General features: G+C 44.6%; 1 protein-coding gene across 7 annotated transcripts in view; it reads left to right on the forward strand.

Annotated features, from left to right (window-relative positions):
- The window catches only part of LAMA2 (laminin subunit alpha 2), a 3,430,794-nt gene that overhangs the window by 3,037,878 nt on the left and 371,508 nt on the right, over window positions 1-21,408 (forward strand). The window lies entirely within an intron of this gene.

Below are 21,408 nucleotides of genomic sequence, written 5' to 3' on the forward strand. Positions count from 1 at the left end.
AAATACCGATTGGGTAAATACCGAATCGGTAATGCCTAATCATTCCTATGGGCTTCAAAGCCCATAGGAAAGAATGGGCATTACCGATTCGGTATTTACCCAATCGGTAATTAATGAATTGTTAAGGATTCGGTAACGAATCCAGATGTTGGGACCTACATCCCATTTACCGATTTTAAAATACCGAATCGGTAAGATTCGGTATTTCAAAATCGGTAAATGGGATTTACCTACATCGGGCCCTAAGTGTTGTTTCTTGATTCTACCACTCCTTGCTCCACACTGATAGTTGGTGGAGATTTCAATACTCAGTACGAACCCCTTCCGGTCCATTTGACAGATTTAACAAGTGAAGAGGATGAACCTTGGGATATTCCCTCCTTGGCGGGTCCCCCTATAAAGGCCTGGACGCCACTTGCCTCCCAAATAACATCTCTCACGCTTCGTCACTCATTGAGGGCTTGTAATGGGCGGATTCAAGGGGACATCCCTCCAAAATACACCTTCAATAGACCCGGATATGAGTCACGTATTGACTATATCCTGGTCTCTGCGAGGGATTGGGCTAAAGTAAGGGACTTTTGTATAATAGACAGAGCTGATAGTGACCATAATCTACTGTCACTGAGATTTGCGATCCAGGGGTCTCAAACGAGTTGGCCAGAGGAAAATTTGGTAGACCCAGCTGACTTGGTTCTAACTAGTAATAGACATAGAATTAAATGGATAAAGCTGCTGGAGAACCCATCCAATATCCATAGGCTGTATGCGACAGTCGTCCCAGTACTGGAAAAGGTCGAAGCCCTTAGCCACTGTCTAGTTAACGAAACCGAACTCTTCTCTGCAAAGCTCAATGAGCTAGGGGCCATCCACTCTGAGCTATGTACCAACTTGGCAGATGTACTGAACCCGGTAGTCAGGGCAAAGAAGTTTAAGAAGAAAAGAGCCTCATGGTTTAACGCCTCATGTAGGAGGGCAAAGGCCGATTTACTAGAGTCCCTCAAAATACGTGAACCCCAGAACAAGATTAGGGAAAAGCGGCTTGCTTATAAGTCCATCTCCTTAGTGCTAAAAAAGAATGGGATGAGGAAAACTGGTCCGAAATGACAGCTGCCCTCACATTGCGCGATCCCAAAAAATTCTGGCAAATCGTTAAACATGGCTCAGCTGAACCATTAGTGGCAGTAGTAGCAAACATAGCAGCCCCCGTTTGGGAGGAACACTTCAAAATCTTGTATAAACCACACAACCAGGACCAACTGGAGAGTTTACAAGAAGATACAAGGCACAAACCTAATGGAAGCGCAGCTCCTATGAACGAATTTACCCTGGCAGAGGTCAGTTCGGGAATTAAGGCTCTGGCTCCCGGAAAGGCGCCTGGTCTAGATAGGTTGCCAGGGGACCTTTATAAACACGAAGTCACAATCTGGGCCCCGTACCTCAGGGCGCTGTTCAATGCAATTCTGAATGGCATGACGATCCCCCCAACTTGGCTGGGGGCAGAGATAGTCCCAATTTTTAAGAAGGGATCACCTCTGCTCCCAGCCAACTACAGGCCAATAAGCCTGATAGACGTCTCCCAAAAATTGTTCGCAAGGTTGCTGTTGGACCGCCTGTCGGAATGGATGAGGGAATACAACATCCTGAGTCCCTTCCAAGCAGGCTTTAGGGAGAAGGTCTCAACCATAGATCAGGTCTTTCGGTTCGTCCTCATTTTTTTGAAAACGGTGCAGTTGGAGGGTGGCAGCCTCTATACTGTATTCGTGGACCTGAGGGCGGCCTTCGACCTGGTTCCCCGTAAAAAGCTTTGGGATGTGTTGGCCAAACTGGGGGTACCTGAGGGTTTGCTGGAAATGATAGTTCGTCTCCACACTGCTAATTTCGCACAGGTTAGGTGTGGCAAGGAGGGAGCCCTGTCAAATAGATTCCCCGTTGGCAGGGGGGTGAGACAGGGCTGTGTGCTCGCACCAACCCTGTTCTGCCTCTACGCCAACGGGGTTATCTCCCACCTAAATGGGGTTGCCAACTCTGACGCACCCAAGTTGGCGGGCGCAAGGGTGCCGGCAATTATGTTTGCCGACGACACCCTGTTGCTTTCCAAGTCCGCAACGGGCATTTAGCGCGTTCTTGATGGCTTCACTGACTTTTGCAGGGCATACGGTCTAGAAATCAATACCTTAAAGACTAAATTTATGGTGTTTAACCCCCCCTCAAAATTTAGCTTTAGACCTAACATCGGGCAGAGTGGGCTCGAAAGGGTGAAAACTTTCGAGTACCTCGGAGTCATGCTAAATGACAGACTGACATGGAGCACGCATCAGGAGAAAGCACTCCTTAAATTGACCCAATACGCAGGGGCCACCTTGAATCTTCTGGGCAATAATAAATCAACTATTCGGCCCGTTGGTCCTCCTATACAGATCTACAAAATACAGGCTAGGGGGGCAGCCATGTATGGGTGTGAGCTTTGGGGGCATGCAGTAACATCGGATCTGGTAAAGGAGGAGAACAAATTTATTCGGAGGGTTGTAGGACTCCCCTCCAGTTCCCCTCTAGTCCCCTTAAGGTTAGACCTAGGGATGCGACCATTAGATGAAGAATTGGCTTTCCGGCCCTTGGCTTTCTGGCGTAGGCTGTGGGTAACTCCTGAATTGGCCATAGACAGGGACTACAGGAGGTGCTTGCTATGCCCAATGCTGGGAAAACCAATTGGCTGAAATTCATTAAATCAGAGTTGGAGGGTCTGGGACTTTCAAAGATGTGGTATGATCCTCTAACCAATTGCCCACTTTTGCCCAAAAAGACTAGCAAAGATATATCATGATAGCAAACTGACGAAACTTTTACAGCACCAAAAACTTGGCCCACTAACAGAGCTTTTCTTACGTATTAAGGACACGTATAGATTTGAACCAGTTCTAGACAAACTGTACCCTCCCCTGCTTAGGAAATTATATTTGCAATGGAGGCATGGGTCACTTCCACTTCGAGTATTTACAAGTAAGTGGAGCGAACAATCACCCAGCATGTGCCCAGCTTGCAGAATGTCTGATGAGTCCGAACTCCACATACTCTTTTTCTGCCCCATTTACCAAGGGATGCGTAGGAAATGGATAGTTCCTCTATGCAGAAACTTGGGTTTTGGAGAGTGTTTGGTCGCATTTAGAGTCCTAAAAACAAATTTGACGGACCACATTGTTTTTGCAGTGGCCAAATATTTGGGTGCCATATGGTCTCTGAGAAGAAAACATCTCGATGCTGGTAATTGATTCTAACGTACCAAGTTTATGCATTGTACTGTGAAATACTGTTTTTTTAATGATTACGGACAATTTTACATAGTATACTTTTATTTTTTTTAAAAATACTATGGATGTAGTAAATGTCTTTTATGGTGAAAAATTTCTCCGAAATAAAGATTTATAAAGGCTAAAGGCATCCTCAATACGATCCTCAAGTGCATGGAATCGGTCCATCATATCCTGGAGCGCTATAGTGTGATTTTGCACCAGTGGTTGAATCTCTTGGAGCGTCTGGTTTTGCAAGGCAACTGAGTCCGCTAACTTGCGATGATCGGCATGAAGGAGAGTGAAGTCCGACGTGACTCTATCAATCCGTGATTCTAGCGACTCTTTCATTTGCTCCAGGGTGGTTCTGATCCGCTCCACCGCTGCCAGCACGGTGTCCATCTTAGCCGCAAGGGCCGCCATGCTTCCATTCTGATGTCCCGAGGGGGAATTGAGATTGTCAGTCTTTTGTTGTCCAACTTACGGTTTGTCCCTCAGCCGGCCCATCGCTAATTGTTGTACCGTTGGCATCCGCAGACGGTCGTTGGGTCAGGCAAGCACTATCAACCACTGGTCGTCTCGACCTAGACCTCTCCTGAGGGGTGAAGGAGCTACCCAGCCAGGGAGCGACCTGATTAGTAACTCATCCTCCGCTTGTGGCCCAGGGTTGTTTCTCCGCGCACTTCACCTGTTGGCGTCTCGCTGCTCTCGCCCCTTCACACAGCACCGCTCTGTTCTAGCCGTCACCTATTGCCTACGAGGTTTCACAGCACCACAAGAGGGTGGGCACAGCACACCCAGGCCGCCACTGACTTCGCAAGGCCTCCTCTCTGCACGGTGTATCTCTCACGTAGGAGGTGTGTCACCGCTGCTGCAGTTGTGCCCAAACTGTCGCTGCCTCCAAAATGGCACCCAGGGCGTAGGATGGCGGGCCACAGGCTCTCAGGCCGCACCGGCTGAGGCACCTCCAGGCTCTGCCGACTCACCAGTAGCACTATTCCCTTGCGCCCGCAGACTTCTTCTTGGGTAACACAGCAGGCACGGCGCGGCGTCACAGTCACTGTCTCACCGGGGAGGGGGAGGGGGAGGGGGATGGGGGGCCTGTTCCCACACCCAGCGCACCCCACAGAATGGCTATCGCGGCCTTCCTCAATCTCCCATCAGGGCTCTCCCCAGGGCTGCGTCCCACCATCCACCACCTGCTCTCAGCCCCGGCCCGTGGAGGGAGTTTTGGTGGGGCGGAGAGGTGGGCGGGGGAGGGGCAGGGTGGGGGTGCTAAAAACCAGAGTATGGATAATTGAAGGTAAGTAAACAATTTAATAAATTAAACAAATTTTGTAGCGCGCCCTGCATCGCAAAATGTGATGCAGGGTGCGCTACGAAATTTGTTTTATTTATTAAATCGTTTACTTACCTTCAATTATCCATACTCTGGTTTTTAGCACCCCACACCCTGCCCATCCCCTGCCCCGCCTCTCCGCCCCACCGAACCTCCCTCCACGGGCTGTGGCTGCCTGCTATAGTCCCCACGTACTCCACTATGCCATCAGCTGCGTGGGGATCGCTGGCTCACTCCACCTCCCCGGGGCCACACCACCGCAGCCAGGCCCAGACCACCTCCAAGCTTGCTGGTACAATGGGCACAGACTGCAGGTGTTACTGCTATCTCCGGGCCCTCAGGAGCGTCCCCCACAGCTCTGTTCCAGCAGGTAGATGGCAGCCGGTCCCCCCCAGGGTCACAGATGGACGCAGGTCTCAGGTGCAGTGCCGGGTGCACTCCCCACAGGGTGGGGCGCCGCCAAGTCCCCCAATGCCCTCCTTCCGCCCCTGGTCTGCACTCCTCACCTGGGGTATCAGCAGAGCGCCAGAAAGGCAGACAGGCCAGGCCCGCAGCTCACAGTAAGCCTCAGCATTGGGCAGCAAGGGGCCCAGACCGCAGCTCCTTCTCACCGAAACTCGGGGATTTATGAGGGGCTCCCCAGCCGTTCTCTACTCCAGTGCCTGCCTCCGCTGCAGTCCCCTGCCTCGACCAGGAATGCCCTCCAGGTCCCGGGCTCCGCCGATACCGTCTCAGAAGGCAGCACCGGCCTCAGGTCCGGGCCTCCCCGCTGCTGTCTCGGCGTTCGCACATGCCCGCCGCCCACTCCGGGCCGCGCACCACAAGCAGAAGTTGCCAGCAGCCCAGGACAATGGACCCAGTCAAACTCGCCTGCCGCTCTCTCTAGCTGCTTACTCAGAGGCACCAGACTCTGCCGTGCCATTACCTGGGCAGCTCCCGGCGTCCGCGGCAGTGTCACAGCACCGCCGCAGGGCACACCAGCAGCCGTTGAGCCTCGGAGCTCACTTCGCGCCCACCTGACAGCAGCAGTCAGCCTGCGTATTCCTTCTCTGCTCTCTCCGTTCGGGAGCCTCCGGGCCTCACAGGCTCCCCTCTGTGTCCCCGCACCGTTCCCCACACATGAAAATCGCCCAGGACACCTCTTAAGGAGATTTTGCAGGATAATTAGGGGACTAATGCCAGAGCACTAGCAGGTCTCGTCCGCCATGATGGCTGGCTAGCCACGCCCCCCCCCCCGGAGCACCTCTTGCTTGATACTCCTTTCTCCAAAAGAAATCCACAACTTCTCCAAGAGGAGGATTTTTTTATTGCAGATAAAAGACATCATATCCTTAAATCTATGATTGAAATACCTGCATACATTAACAAGATCCAAAGAGCACAATTCTCCAGGTGCCTTGTATTCAATATTTTTTATATTGGAATTTGCCTCTCGAAGAAATTCTAGCAAATCATCCCAAGCGTACTCAGCACAGCTTAGGGTAAGGAACCATGTTGGAGTTCCTAAGTTCCGTAGAATACATTTCAGTTCTCATTGACGACGGTACCAATATTCATTAGTCCCACGCTGACATGCCATCAGATTAATGAGCTGAGATTCTAGATGATCATCTCTCTGGTGCACTTTATCCATATAATCTTTTGCAGATACATTTTGCAGATGTATTCCTGTTTTTAGAATATGATTGACTGGATATGAAAGTCCAGACAAGTCACTTTCAAACAAAAGATGAAATATATAAGGGATGGGAAACATCCTTTACAACGCAACTTTTACCACGCAGTGCCTTTACGACGCAACTTTTACAACGCAAACCATTACAATGCATTGCGCTGGGGGGCGCTCTAGGATAGGGAATAGATTTAATTTACTATCCAACACCTTCCCTACTATCCACGGGGACTGGAGTTGGAATAGTAAATTAAACTATTCACTATCCAGCACCCCTAAGCACTATGCGTTGTAAAGGCATGCGTTGTAAAAACCGCGTTCTAAAGGCATGCGTGGTAAAAGCATGTGTTGTAATGTCATACATCCATAAGGGATACATTGTCGAAATCTTGGATCTTCTGCATATAATCTTGTCTGATATTCAGATGCAGGAATCTGCACAGGAGGTTCATCATAACGTCCTCCTTTTCCTGTTGGAAACAGCTGCGGAAAACAACGACCTTCCAAGCTCTCTTCCCATACACTCATGGGAGTTCCTTTTGCTTTTTTCATTTGGAACAAATCAATAGTGTTCCCCATTACTTCTTTTGAATGAAGTGGATGCACACTGTAGCGTTCGTAGATTTCTTCACATCTTAACATATCCAATTTTTCAATTTGTCCACTTGACGTTTCAGTATCTTCTGCTAAAACTATTTCTTCTTCTCTCATATAAACATTCTTATAGTATGTATTGTTCTTTATCAAATACAATGTTGCCTTTTGCACTTTACTAACATCCACTAACTCCTGCCAGATTTCTTATTCTTTGTAGGCACACTATTAACAAGAATAACTAGTGGTTCACTTTCTACTCTGTCTACACCAATAGTTTCAATATTTTTCTTTAAATCTAACGGTAAATACACAACTCTTCCTTTTAATCCTCTTTGTATCTGAAGGAGTTAATTTACCTGTTTTAGGCTCCATAAGAACAAAAGCCTGAAACAGGTGCACCCATTGAATGAGAATAGACTCATACGTGTTTCAAGCTATCAGTTCTGGAGGAATAGCAACCAACTCTAGATTATTATGAACGGCTCTAGCGGGCATTTTATTCTCATCTAATTTGTTAGAACAATATTTACAAATACACTGATCAGAACCCAAATCAAAACAATTCTTTACCAACAAAGGAATTGCAAATTCTTTCCACGTATCATTATTGTCTTTTTCACTTTTTAAATACAGATCAACACTCCTAGTCTGATTTTTGTAGTGAGTTCAGCGACAACAAATACAAGAAAAATTTGGCCTTTCACCTGAAATCACCTTAAACTTTATAATTTCACTTTCAAAAATGTTTGTGTTCAACTATGTTCAACATTCTCTACAACATTTTCTTCTATTAATGTCTGAGTTTCTTCACTCTCTTCTTCAGGACCAAAGTAACAAAACTCAATATCATCACAAACCTTTTTCACATCTGATACTGACCCATGCAAAAGAGCACTTTTCAACTCATTTAACTTTAGTGCTGGACTTTTTGCATAATACAATCTTCTCACTAACTTCCGCATTTGAGTATTATGTACTGCCAACATCCTGAAATGATGAAAAACACTTTGACTTACTTTCCTAGAAAGACAAGCCAGAGAATGACCTTGCAAACCAGTATGTTTTCTCACTCTGCAAGTGTCTAGTCCTTGCAACACCTTAATCTTTTGTTTAACACTTTTTTTACAATATGCTTGTAAGAAATTGTGTAATTTATCAATAGATTCTTGTCGTACACTACAAATACTACTACTATCCCAAGTGTACCCTGGGGCTTTAGGACGTCTGCCTAGAACTTCATCAGCTATCACTTCTTCTGCATTTCTAGGAACCATTTGCTCTTTCTCAATTGGACAACCATTTCTAACCTCATAAGCTCGACCACTGGTGTCAACTGCATGCAACAAATCATTGCTCTGTAAATAACTCTCTTCATTAAAAAAAGGCTCAGAACTTGAACTGTGTTTCCATTGCCCTCAGAAAATATCACAAAAATTCCTTTTGTTAATTACTCTTTTCCTCTTACTTTTGGCCTTGATTAAATGGATTGGTTTATCTAGTGATCGAATTCTCTTTAATACTAAAATGAATAATTTCCTCTTTACTTCAAAAGCCTCTTCAACAATGGATTCGATATGCTTCTTCTTTTTATAAAATAGTGTTCTCTTTCTACATTTCTTTGTATGTTTCAGTGAATTATGGACTACTCTGTTGTCAAATATTTCTTGTGCATTTCTTTATATTGATTTTCTCTTCTTGTACTATAAGTTGTATCATTTGTATGTACATTGCCTTTTTTTCCTTTCCTTTCCTAATCTTTGCACTTTTTTCTGTTTTTGGAACATTTTCACTGCTTTGAACATTTCAAATTTGTTTTCCGAATCTAGTAATATTTTTTTATGAAATCCTTTGTGGTCTTACCAGAAATTGTTCTCTTTTTAGACACATTATGTTGGTCTTCCAATACTTGTGGTTGACTCTTTTTCAAGTAAGTATCCTTCTTCTGAGCTTTTCTTCTTCTTTTTTCCTCCGGCATGATAACTTTTGTTATTGATGATAAACAGTATCTGTAAATAATAATCATACATAAATATTTATTAATAACTTTAAAATTATACTTTTTTATTTCTATACAAACACATTCCATATAAATTCTAACTAAGAAATTTTAGGCCTGAAGCACAACTGTGAAGTTGGTAACAGCAGTACATACATAGTACATACCAGTTTGAAGCACTCCATAAAACTAAAACCTGAAGCACTTTAAGAGTACATGCATATTAAGAAAATGATCACAATACTATAAGGAGAGACTCTGAGTGAATTCATAATTGGTTCACTTTTACTTTAGTAAATAGATTACTACATGGTACATAAACAGTCACTATCGTTTACCAATAGCACAGATTTAGAGTTTACAGTACTGCAGTGGTGTTTGTGTAGTGTAGGGGGTTGTTGTGGAGTACTGTTCTAGGGTACTGCAGTGGTGTTTGTGTAGTGTAGGAGGTCGTGCTGTGGTAGAGTTTTAGGGTTTAGGGTACTGCAGTAGTGAATGGGAAGTGTAGGTGATCGTGCTAGAGGTAGATTAAGGGTTTAGGGTAGTACACTAGTCTGTGTGTAGTATAGGGAATCGTGCTAGGGATAGTGTCACTGCAAGAGTACATGTATTTATATATCTGCAAACACATAAGCCAACCAAATCATTGTCTCTCAGTTTCCCCAAATGGACACTGACTCACAATGTGATTGTAGACAAATAACAATATTTTTTATAAATACTGTAGTAGAGTAGTATAGTGGTGTTTGGGTAGTGTAAGGGTTCCTGCTGTGATAGATTTAAGCTTTAGGGTAGTGAAATGTTGTTTATGTAGTGTAGGGAGTCATGCTGGGGTAGTGTTCTAGTACAGTGCAGTGGTGTTTATGTACTGTACGGGTTCATGCTAGGGATAGAGTTTTAGAGTTTACGGTAGTGCAGTGGTGTTTGTGTAGTGTAGGGGGTTGTGCTAGGGTAGTGTTCTAGAAAGTACAGTGGTGTTTGGGTAGTGTAGTAGGTTGTGCCAGGGTAGATTTAAGGTTTAGGGTAGTGCAATGGTGTTTGAGTAGTGTAGGCAGTCGTGCTAGAGTAGTGTTTTAGGGTTTAGGGTACTGCAGTAGTGAATGGGTAGTGTAGGTGATCATGCTGGAAGTAGATTAAGGGTTTAGGGTAGTGCACTGGTCTTTGTGTAGTGTAGGGAATCATGCTAGGGATAAAGTAACCAAATCATTGTCTCTCAATTTCCCCAAATGGACACCGACTCACATTGTGATTCTAGACAAATAACAATATTTCTTCTAAATACAGTAGTAGGATAGTATAGTGGTGTTTGGGTAGTGTAAGGGGTCCTGCTGTGATAGATTTAAGCTTTAGAGTAGTGAAATGGTGTTTAGGTAGTGTAGGGAGTCATGCTGGGGTAGTGTTCTAGCTTAGTGCAGTGGTGTTTATGTACTGTAGGGGATCATGCTAGGGATAGTGTTTTAGGGTTTAAGGTAGTGCAGTGGTGTTTATGTAGTGTAGGGGGTCGTGGTAGGGTAGTGTTCTAGGAAATAAAGTGGTGTTTGGGTAGTGTAGGATATTATGATGGGGTAGATTTAAGGTTTAGGATAGTAAAGTGGTGAATGGGTAGTGTAGGTGGTCGTGCTGGAGGTAGATTAAGGGTTTACAGTAGTGCAGTGGTGTTTGGGTAGTGTAGGAGGTTGTGCTGGGGTAGATTTAAGGTTTAGGGTAGTGCAATGGTGTTTGAGTAGTGTAGGCGTCGTGCTGGAGTAGTGTTTTAGGGTTTAGGGTACTGCAGTAGTGAATGGGTAGTGTAGGTGATCGTGCTAGGGGTAGATTAAGGGTTTATGGCAGTGCACTGTCTTAGTGTAGTGTGGGGAATCATGCTAGGGATAGTGTCACTGCAAGAGTAAATGTATGTATATGTCTGCAAACCCATAAACCAACCAAATCATTGTCTCTAGATTTCCCCAAATGGACACTTACTCACAGTGTGATTCTAGACAAATAACAATATTTCTTATAAATGCAGTAGTAGGGTAGTAAAGTGGTGTTTGGGTAGTGTAAGGGGTCCTCCTGAGATAGATTTAAGCTCTAGGGTAGTGTAATGGTGTTTAGGTAGCGTAGGGAGTCATGATGGGGTACTGTTCTACCATAGTGCAGTGGTGTTTATGTAGTGCACAGGGTAATGCTAGGGATGGTGATTATATTAGTGTAGGAGGTCATGATAGGGTAGTGTTCTAGGAAAGTACAGTGGTGTTTGGGTAGCGTAGGAGGTTGTGCTGGGGTGGATTTAAGGTTTAGGGAAGTGCAATGGTGTTTGAGTAGTGTAGGCAGTCGTGCTGGAGTAGTCTTTTAGAGTTTAGGGTACTGCAGTAGTGAATGGGTAGTGTAGCTTATTGTGCTGGTGGTTGATTAAGGGTTTAGGGTAGTGCACTGGTCTTAGTGTAGTATAGGGAATCGTACTAGGGATAGTGTCACTGCAAGAGTACATGTATGTATATGTCTACAAACACATAAACCAACCAAATCATTGTCTCTCAATTTCCCCAAATGGACACTGACGCACAGTGTGATTCTAGACAAATAACAATATTTCTTATAAATGCAGTAGTAGAGTAAGTATGGGTGCAAAATCCGTTCCGCTCCCCATATCTACCGCCTACAATTAGATGTAATCCTTAATGGAGGTCTTTGCATCCACAAGTTTCTCGAGCGCAATCCCTGTGTACTTGCTGTGACCAGGAGGCTGCTTTCTTCTCATCTGCTGCTCTGATCGGTCTCTGACCCTTTATAAACAAGAGGTATGTGAACTCGCATAGAAGCCCCGCCCGTTTGGCCCCGCCACACACACACTAGGGTATGCAATGTCTTCCCGCCCTTTCCTCACTATGATGGACAGCTCACTCGAGGGACCTTGGTACCTTTCGGTGCGGTGGCAAAGTTACAGACACACATGTCACATTATTTGTGCCAATGGCAAAAAAATCCGGGAGTTCGCAGGAAAATCCGCACACTTGTGGATTTTTCTGCCATGTCACGCGAAGTCGCGGACCGCGAATCCGCAAAATTCGCCCATACTTATACTAGAGTAGTATAGTGCTGTTTGGTTAGTGTAAGGGGTCCTGCTGTGATAGATTTAAGCTTTAGGGTAGTGAAATGGTGTTTAGGTAGTGTAGGGAGTCATGCTGGGGGAGTGTTTTAGCATAGTGCAGTGGTGTTTATGTACTGTACGGGATTATGCTAGAGATAGTGTTTTAGGGTTTAAGGTAGTGCAGTGGTGTTTGTGTAGTGTAGGGGGTCGTGGTAGGGTAGTGTTCTAGGAAATAAAGTGGTGTTTGGGTAGTGTAGGAGGTTGTGCTGGGGTAGATTTATGGTTTAGGGTAGTAAAGTGGTGAATGGGTAGTGTAGGTGGTCGTGCTGGAAGTAGATTAAGGGTTTACAGTACTACAGTGGTGTTGTTTATGTAGTGTAGGAAATCGTACTGGCGGTAGTATCACTGCAATACTACATGTACTTATTTGTCTGCAAAAACATCAAGTATTCATTCCATATATTTCAGAACTGCATTTTACTATTAATGCTAAACTCATTTTGGAAACACATAACCAATGTCTATTTTCTAATTCTACTAAAATGTGAGAGCACAATACGTTATTAATCAATTACATGTCAGGAAACATATGAACTACCAAAATGTTTCTCTCAGAGTGATTCCTAAATGCACAGACTCACTGTGTGATTCTACTCAAGCAACTCCATCCCTTGCATTTTACTAAAACACATTTACCACTCAACAAGAATTTAGGTGACTCTACACATTGCACAACATTTTCTACTACACATTAGTATAGAGTGCTTCTATCAGAATAATTCCTAAATGCACACAAGACTCACTGTGAGATTCTAGACAAATAACACTATCCGTTGCATTTTACCAAAACACATTTCACATTCTAGAATGAGTACTGCATTTTAATGTAGAAACTTGAGTCATTTTTGCAAATAAAGAAAAAATAACTGGTTTCTAATTCTACCAAAACATGAGCACAGCATAGTTATCTGTCTGCACACACACAAAATACACAAATGCTTATCTCAGAATGCTTTCTAAATGCACACACATTCACAATAAAATTCTAGAGAAAAAAAAGTATTCCCTGCACTTTAGTAGGACAAACACATTAGTCTGGTTAAAGTCAAAATGCACCACATACATTCCCTCACAAATTAATAACTCACCTTTCCAATTGTTTTGTAGAATAAGACGTATATCAGTCACACAGCAGATTTTCTTTTACAGAATCTCTGTTTTGAACACCTCTCATCAGAACCAAAGAATGGCACAGTTTCCCTCTCATTTTGAACACATATACACCTTCACATCAAATCATATTACTTCCCACATTAACTCAAAAGCAAACACACATTTCTATTGGTTACACATTTCAATCCTTTCCAAATTACATCAATTTCAACCCTAACCCCATTCTGCCTTCTGCCTGTTACCATAGAAACACTTCATGGAACACTTACCTGAGCACACAGGTCAAAAGTTCAAAACACAATGTTGCTAATCAAAACAGCAAGTGTGCTTGACTTTTTAATATACCAGCTTATCCTATGTAATGTTCTTTTCAATCACTTTTTGTTCACCAATAAGAATCATGCTTTTAAAAAACAGAAACATGCACCTTACTTTTCGGTGTAGAATCTTGTCAAACAACCAATCATTTCTTTTCTTTTTTCAACACTGCATGTTATCCACCATTTTAGAAAAATCTTAGTTTTAAAACTGCCACTTCATTTACAGAGACCATCTGAGTGCATCAAGACTTCCCTTCAAGATGCTTAGAGTGTGGATTGTGGGCACAGCTATATTTTCTAGAGCCAAAGGTATGCAGAACACAAAGAAATTCACAAAGATCTAGATTTACCAAATGTAGACTTTAAATGGATTCGAAAGAGAGGGTCAAAGTGGAGAATTGATGTCACTTTTCCCCCAAACTGCATTTGTCTATTCTAACATATGCCAAAGGCAGAAATGGAACTGGTCCAATCATATTTGTCCACAGATTGAGAAAGCTAGGAAACATGTGAATAAATCTGTTTCTGCTTTTCTCTGAGACTATAGATTAGGGTCCATATACCCCAACAATCTGCATTTTAATATGCATGGCATCTATAGGAGAGATGGTGTACATTTTACAGATGAAGGGAACAGAGTCTTCCTCTTGAACTTTAGACTCTGCATCGGTACTTACTTGAAGGTACTAAAATCTCTCAATAAACACAAGGGCTCTTTTTAGAGCCACCTAACAACTTAACACATAAGCTTGATGTATATCTGAAAAATAATATTTGTTTTTGGGCTTGCAGTCGCGGGCCCAATGCGCCAAAGTCATGCAGCCGACGCGTGCAAGTCGTGCACCACACGCGCTGGAGTTGCGCACCCTACGGGTTAGAAGCCGTGCATCCAATGCGTGCACACCAGGGGCTTCACTGAGCGCCGCGCTGGGTGCGCGACTCCTAATTTGACAGTAAAAAAAAAAAATAGCCCCTATCACTAATTTTTATTATCCCCGGGGACTCCATTCCCCGGGGCTTACATAAAACATTGGGGACCATGGGAGAGCCCCAATGCCTCCACGGTCCCAGCCAGCTCCCCGCGTCCTTCGGGAGCTGGCATTGCTTTTCCTCAAGGAGAGCAGCTAACATGCTACTCTCCCTGAGGAAAAGCAATCTCCTTTCCTATTTGGAAGAGGGAGCAGGTTAACCTTTTCTCTCTTCCAAATAGTAAAGCACTTTGCAATGACAGGGTGAGAGCCGTGAGGCTCCCGCCCTGTCATTACAAACAGCAGTGTCCTTTGGGTGGGCACCCCGGAACACTGCAGGAGCCGACCCTGGGGGGTGGCGGTCCCCAGGGCCATCTTGGGCTCCCGGAGGGAGGCCACACAGCCCCCCTCCCACACTTTCAAAAAGCCCTGGGGAGGCAGTCCCCGGGGCACCTCAGAGCCCCCCCTCAATTAATGTTTTGAAGCCCCGGGGGGTGGCGGTCCCCGGTGCTGGGTGGCCTAAGAGCCCCCCACCCATTTTAAACAAGCCCCGGGATTGGCAGTCCCCGGGGCCCCCACATATATTAAGTTACAGCCCCGGGGGTGGCGGTCCTCGGGGCAGTGTGGGGGGATAGGGACTCCCCACACAATTTTTTTAAAATGCCCCCGGGATTTGCCCCTTTAGTCAGTGATGTCATTTGAGATATCATCAGTGATGTCATGAGTGATGTCTCTGACCATGTCATGAGTGGTGTAATATGTGACGTCATCAGCAGTGCATTGCGGGCGCGCAAGTTATAGTTAGCTGAACTAACTATAACTGGGAAATTTCAATGTTTTTGTATGAGTGAAATGCCCAGCTAACTATAACATGTGTGAAACCTATGGTTTTTTCAGTGAATTTCTAAGGTTTTTAAATGCTAATTCCTAACTATAATGTGGTTGAAACCTATGGTTTTTTCTGTGAATTTCAATGGTTTTTTAAATGCTAATTCCTAACTATAACGTGGCTGAAACCTATGGTTTTTTCAGTGAATTTTGAAAGGGTTTGTAAATGATAATTTTTAAAAGTATTAATTGTTAAAAAAAATTATACTAATTTACTACATTGTTTTAAAGTATTTATTTTTAGATATTTTATTTTTTAAATTACATTACATATAAACTGAAAACAAATATTTTTAAAAATATTGAAATTGTAATATATTTTTTTTATTTAATATTTATATATGTTTTATATAGCAGGCAATGATATCCTATGGAAGGAAATTCAAGTTACTGTAAGTATGGTTAGAATTACTTTTCAGGAATAGCAGTGAGCTGAAAGATGCAGCACTGAGGTATCTCCTGATAACAGGTGAGTAAATTGGAATTCGTAGTTTGACTGATTTTTTAGGGATTTTTTTAAGTTCCAAAACTCCACACTTAGGAGAATTTCCAAGTGAAACCAGTCAATGTTAGCCTATGGAAGGAAATTCAAGTTACTGTAACTACGATTAGAATTACTTTTCAGGATCAGTAGTGGGCTGAAAGATGCAGCACTGAGGTCTCTCCTGATAACAGGTGAGTAAATCGGAATTCGTAGTTTGTCTGATTTTTGAGGACATTTTTAAATTTCCAATACTCCACACTTAGAAAAATTGCCAAGTGAAACTAGTCAATGTTAGCCTATGGAAGGAAATTCAAGTTACTGTAAGTATGGTTAGAATTACTTTTCAGGATCAGTAGTGGGCTGAAAGATGCAGCACTGAGGTCTCTCCTGATAAAAGGTGAGTAAATCGGAATTCGTAGTTCGGCTGATTTTAGAGGAATATTTGTACGTTTCAAAAATAGACACTTCGAAACTTTTCTGGTGAAAACCACACAATAGATTCCTATGAAAGGAAATACAAGTTACTGGTAAGTACGCTTAGATTTACTTTTCAGGCTCAAAGATGCAGCACTGACGTCTCTCGTGATAACAGGTGAGTAAATCGGAATTCGTAGTTCCGCTGATTTTAGAGGAATATTGTGTTCAATAGTGAAGGAAGGGGGCGGGGCCTGAGGTGACATGTGTGCAAACACGCCCTGTGGCGCGTTTTAGATTGGGGAATTAATTCGTCTTCATCCTGAGGTCCCCTGTGAGCCAACTAGCCCACCAGGTACCTCCAGTATGCGCCAGGGACCTGTGTTGCAGAGAGGTGTTCAGAGGGCACGCCCCCTTTTTACAACGCGCTACAACGCAGCTCCATGGCGCTTAATGGAGGTACCTATTGGACTTGTTGGCCCCTAGGGAACCTCTGGATTGAAGAGGAATTAATTCCCCAACTTAAAACGCGGCACAGGGCATGTTTGCACACATATCACCTCAAGCCCCGCCCACTACCTTCACGACTGTGCAAACGCGCCCCGTAGCGCATTCTAAGCTGGGGGATTAAGTTTGCTTGCATACTGGGGGTCCTTGGAGGCCAACTAGCCCACCAGGAACCTCCAGTATGCGACAGTGGGCTGCCTTGCAGAGAGGTGTAAAAAGGGGCAAGGCCTCTTTACACGTCTCTGCAAGACAGCCCCCTGGTGCGTTTGCAGAGGGGGAACTAATTCCACTTGAATACTGGGGGTTCCTGAGGGCCAACTAGCCCACCAGGAACCTCCAGTATGCGCCAGGGGGCTGTGTTGCACATAGGTGTAATGAGGCCTGCCCCTTTTTTACACCTCTCTGCAACGCAGCCCCCTGGCGCGTTTACAGAGGGGGAACTAATTCCCCTTGCATATTGGGGGTCCCTGGGGGCCAACTAGCCCACCAGGAACATCCAGTATGCGCCAGGGAGCTGCATTGCAGAGAGGTGTAATGAGGCCACGCCCGTTTTTACACTTCTCTGCAACGCAGCCCTCTGGCGCTTTTACAGAGGGGGAACTAATTCCCCTTGCATATTGGGGGTCCCTGGGGGCCAACTAGCCCACCAGGAACCTCCAGTATGCACCAGGGAGCTGCATTGCAGAGAGGTGTAATGAAGCCACACCCCTTTTTACAACACTCTGCAAAGCAGCTCCATGGCACTTACTGGAGGTACCTGGTGAGCTAGTTGGCCCCCAGGAACCCCCAGTATTCAAGGGAAATTACTTCCCCATCTGCAAACGCGCCAGGGGGCGCGTTTGCAGAGTGGTGCAGAGAGGGGGCAAGGCTTGAGGTGACGGATTGCACCACTCGGCAAACGCGCCCCCTGGTGTGTTTGCAGAGGGGGAACTAATTCCTCTTGAATACTGGGGGGTCCCTGGAGGCCAACTAGCCCACCAGGAACCTCCAGTATGCGCCAGGGGGCTGCGTTGCAGAGAGGTGTAAAAAGGGGCGTGGCTTCTTTCCACGTCTCTGCAAGGCAGCGCCCTGGCGCGTTCACAGAGGGGAAACTAATTCCCCTTGCATATTGGGGGTCTCTGGGGGCCAACTAGCCCACCACGAACCTCCAGTATGCGCCTGGGGGCTGCGTTGCAGAGAGGTGTAAAAAGGGGCGTGGCCTCTTTACACGTCTCTGCAAGGCAGCCCGCTAGCACATACTGGAGGTTCCTGGTGGGCTACTTGGTCCCCAGGGAGCCACAGTATTCACGGGGAATTATTTCCCCCTGTGCAAACGCGCCAGAGGGCGCGTTTGCAGAGTGGTGCCTTAATGTTTTTTTGGGGGGATCGGCATACCCTGTGCGTATCCCGGGATTTTTTAAAAAAAAAACCCATTTTGTTTGGCCTTGGGGGTCCTTGTGGGACTTCCTGTGCAGGCCTAGGGGGTCAGGAACCTCCAGTATGCACCAGGGGGCTGCCTTGCAGAGAGGTGTAAAAAGGGACGTGGCCTCTTTACACGTCCCTGCAAGGCAGCCCCCTGGCGCGTTTGCAGAGGGGGAACTAATTCCCCTTGCATGCTGGGGGTCCCTGGGGGCCAACTAGACCACCAGGAACGTCTAGTATGCACCAGGGGGCTGCGTTGCACAGAGGTGTAATGAGGCCCTGGCCCTTTTTACACTATCTGCAATGCAGCCCCCTGGCGCGTTTACAGAGGGGGAACTAATTCCCATTGCATATTGGGTGTCCCTGGGGGCCAACTAGTCCACCAGGAACCTCCAGTGTGCGCCAGGGGGCTGCATTGCAGAGAGGTGTAAAAAGGGGCGTGGCCTCCTTACACGTCAGTGCAAGGCAGCCCCCTAGCGCATACTGGAGGTTCCTGGTGGGCTACATGGTCTCAGGGACCCCCAGTATTCAAGGGGAATACTGGGCCTTAATTTTTGGGAGATCGGCAGTGTACACGTACCCCATGATTTTTTTTTTTTTTTAAAGTCCTTTTTTTTTGCCTTTGGTGTCCTTGTGGGACCCCCTGAGCAGGCCCCCTTTTCTTCATTTTCACCTTTGTTTCCCTGTTTTCTTGTGACTCGGTTCTACCGAGGCACAAGATGGCCACCAACACTTCCTGATTTCGAGTGTTGACAAACAGTTGACAGCCAATCAGCATGCAGCTCGCGCTCGTAATTGAACGGATCTCCGTACACGTGTAGAACTCCGTCTCTAGATATCGCTATGATTTTACTTTTAATTTTCTCAGAAACTTCTGAACGGATTTACACCATTTAGCAAAAAGCACAATCTGCGAACCGAACTCTACCTCTCTGCCAAATTTGGTGTAATTCCGTTCAGCCATTCGGGCTGTAGCCCTGGCTAAAGGTCCCTATGGAAAATTGCATGGGGAAAACACGTTTTGGGACCACCCTTTTTTCTCGGCCCCTACTTGACAAATCACACTTTCAGGGAAAGAGCGGAACCAAGCAGGCCATTTTCTTGGAGAAATTCGCAAAGATTCGTTCACCAGGGCCAAAGTTATTCCAAATAGAATGTTGTGGATTTCCTGTGGAAACTAGATTTTAATGATAACTACCTACGGGTGACCGCCAGTATATATATATATATATATATATATATATATATATATATATATATATATATATATATGTGTGTGTGTGTGCTAACATAATTTAGAGTTTAGGGTGGGTAGGGTTATAGGATGGTAAAGGTATTTAGCAGCGCTTAGAAGTGAGCATAGGTATGTGGTGGTAAGGGTGTTTTATGGTTTGGGGTGGATAGGGTTTAGGGTGGTAAGGGTATTTGTAGGGTTTATGGGTGGGTAAGGAGATTGAGTGGCAAATGTAAATGCCTGTAAACACATGCCAGGGAGAAAAAAGTATGGTAAACACATGTATTCTAAACATGTACTTTAGTGGCATAAAACCCTTATAACATACTGAATCAATTTTTATACCTGTGTATGTTATTGTCATTCTGCAATCATTTATATCTTGTGTAATGTTTGCTGTGAATCTGAAAATAATTTGACCAAATTCCTGGGCAACTGAAGTGAGCTATCTACAAGTCAGCAAACCAGGCAATTCACCGATTTGAGCAATAACTGCATACCCATGTTAAAAGCTTGTAATGCTTAATTTTACCTTTTAAAAAAGTGAGATTTTAAACATATAAAATATATCCTAACTGAATGTTGTACACCAGTGGTAGATGTGCAACTGGCTCAGTAGAAATCCAGTAATTTACATTCCTGTTGGGGAATCGTCTGTTGCCAGATCCAAAACCAGTTTAGGCTTATGCTAAATTAAGCTAGTCAGTATTTGTGTATATTTTTTATGTAAAGAAAAAGAGGAAGTGTAGAAACATTATAAAATAACAATTGAAAATGTAAATATTCTTTGAGGAAGTATTAGAGTTAGTTTATGAGATTGTTCAATACACAAACTGTATGTCAACTGGGTCCAATGCCAGGTTTTCCACACTCTATGGGTTGGGGTTAATACATTCCTGTGGGAGAGAGAGAGAGAGACAGAGAGAGATAGAGAGAGAGAGACAGAGAGAGAGAGAGAGAGAGATAATACATTGCAAAATACAAAATGCAATTTGGAATCATACAAACCAAGAATCGGTTGGAGAGTTTTTCTGAATCAGGACACGAGATGAGCCAAATAGAATGCTAGAGTACAGCATACAATAGCTAGAGTCTCGACTTCACCAGCTGGCAAAGTGTGGAAGTAATCAGGAGAGTTCAAGTCCGGGGAAAGTCAGAGTTCACACTGACAGCATGTCAGGCTAAGGATATGCAAGGAAAATAGCCACTGCACCCATCCTTTTCCCACGGGGTAATTATACCTTTGTACATTACCAGTTCCTTTTCACAAAATAACTTTTTCACAGTTTGCATGATTTATTTCTATTAGTCAAAACCAATAGTGCCACCGTGGTATGATTGTTTTCCAACCCAAACCGGAACCCATACGTAATGTCTTTATTCAGTGTTCACTGTTTTCTAAGAATGTACAATATCACTTCCATTTGGAAATAGGAAATACATTTCAAGTCCACTGCAAACTCTCTTCTGAGCTTGGAACAAGGTCGATGCAGTATTTTTTGTTATGGAGAAAATGTCCATTATTCAAACTGTAGGAAAGAAACTTTAGCGATAATACTCATAGCTACAATGCAATCAGGTCAGCATTTCTGGTCCATCCGAAGGAAATGATAATAACTAAATACATTTCTAATTTCAAAGCCTGCATGGAAAACTACAAAATCATCATTTTGAATGAGTGAACTAAGGGCGGGGCGAGAACTCCGCTCCACCAGCGGAGTGTGCAGAGATTTACCCACTTCGCACTCTGCTGGGAACGCGGTGTATAGGGCAAAACTCTGACCCTGCAGCGGAGTGGAGTTAGCCAGCTCCCCCCTCCAATAGGCTCCCCGTCTCCACCCCTCTAATAAAAAATACTTACAAACTAATTTAAAATGAAATAATAAACACACTTACCTGTACTGCGTCGTCCCCGGCCTGCCCTCCTCCATTCTTGCCGTCTCTCCCCTACGTAGGACGTACATCTTGAGAGAACTGCAAATGCGCGCACGTGCGGTTCTCGCAAGACATCTTGCGAGAAATGTGCATGCATTTATTATTTCTTTTTAAATTAATTTG

This window comes from Lissotriton helveticus, chromosome 6 (assembly GCF_964261635.1).
Source record: "Lissotriton helveticus chromosome 6, aLisHel1.1, whole genome shotgun sequence".
Classification (NCBI taxonomy): domain Eukaryota; kingdom Metazoa; phylum Chordata; class Amphibia; order Caudata; family Salamandridae; genus Lissotriton; species Lissotriton helveticus.